The 1,488-nt window shown below is 41.4% G+C and overlaps 1 long non-coding RNA gene across 1 annotated transcript; it reads right to left on the reverse strand.

Moving 5' to 3' along the window:
* Window positions 1-132: 132 nt before the first annotated feature.
* Window positions 133-540, reverse strand: LOC119343234. Its single transcript, XR_005165972.1, has 3 exons — window positions 473-540; window positions 282-359; window positions 133-192 (listed from the first exon to the last, which is right to left on the reverse strand). It is a non-coding gene; the product is annotated as an uncharacterized LOC119343234 (long non-coding RNA).
* Between the last annotated feature and the right edge of the window lie 948 nt (window positions 541-1,488).

The following is a 1,488-nucleotide window of genomic DNA, read 5'->3' on the forward strand; positions in this document are numbered from 1 at the left end:
TATTGTGTGGCTCAACTGTTTGATGAGGTTTATTGGGCTGGTCTGCGCATGCAAATGTTGACAAGGTATACAATTAAAATTAGTTTATTCAAGTTGAAGACATATGAAACATACAGAAAAATGTAAGCTTACTACTTGTGCAATCATTTTCGCTTTTGTCATAAGGTCCATAAAATGCGTTAAGCAAGCTTTCTGCAAGAGCAACAACAAAAAGGGTGACAAATAATATGGTTTGTAAGAACAAAGAAATGCAATTTAATAACATAAGGGTGTGCAAAAACCTTGCTGGGACTTGGTCGTAGAAGCTTCGATATTACCCTGGAGCAGTTGGGTAAGAGAACCTTGCAGTGGGCCATCTGCTGATAATTAGTAAAAATACACAAGGTTTAAATACATGATATGCAAATGACTAGTTGCGTTGTGGTGAGTCATAGAATTAACTTATAAAATTATGTGCCATCATGACCAATACCTGACGATGGAAGATTCTTGCTGGGATCCACACCATCGTTTCGCTGAACATTGCGGTCGGCTTCGGATTGTACTGCACATAACGTGTGATTTTTGAAAGGGCATAATATAGAGAAATGCGCTAGTGAGGCAGAAAAGAGAGAAAAGAACAAGATTAAACTTACTACTGGTGCCATCAACTTCAATATTGTCTGTAGCAGCAGGAATGTCATGAATCGACCGTTCTGCTGGGCCATCAAGAAAAGTAGCAAAAGCTAAGATATATCGTTAAAAAGACAGCAATGAAAAGTAGAGAAGGGTGTGAAAAATGTTGATGGCAGTTGGTCACTGAGGATTGGGAATCACCCTGAGCGAGTTGGGCTGAAGATCTCCCAGGTGGGTTCTCATCTGAAAATGGGTAAAAATAAACAAGCTTAGTGACAGGAGCCATAATTCCCTTCTTGATGTCTTGTTTTCAAGTTTTATTCCCTAGGTAATGTGGTGGTGAGAAACACATCAAAAATAGAATTATATGGTACTAACTATTGGGGCCAAAGATAGTAGTGTGATCGATGTCCACATTGCCCGCTACATTATCCAAATGTGCCGCAGCACGAGAAATTGGCTTAGGATCCCTCTGAATTGGAGGTGATGGCGAAGACGTCGAAGGATCGAGCATTATGCAGCGTAACTCCGATACAACCTTGCGTTGTTCGAGAGAAACATCAGCAAGTAGTTTGGCAACTGAATCATCACACCTCCGTATAGCAGCAAATGCCACAGCCTGCTTCGATTGAGGTAGTTGATCCACGCAGTCCCTGAGTTGCTCCAGCATGCTAATGAACAGAACAGAATGGGCATGAGGTTGAGCATGGCTTGCTGATGTCGCGTTGGCATTAACATCCAAGTAGCAAGTACCCTCCTGGGACCGAAGCTGGAAATAACCATAAAGAGTTAATGTAATGATATTATGAAAGCTAGATTTACTAGTTGGCAGCAATAGGGTAGGGAAACATACCGGTAGGTTGCCATATGACT

This window comes from Triticum dicoccoides, unplaced genomic scaffold (assembly GCF_002162155.2).
Source record: "Triticum dicoccoides isolate Atlit2015 ecotype Zavitan unplaced genomic scaffold, WEW_v2.0 scaffold119960, whole genome shotgun sequence".
Classification (NCBI taxonomy): Eukaryota; Viridiplantae; Streptophyta; class Magnoliopsida; order Poales; family Poaceae; genus Triticum; species Triticum dicoccoides.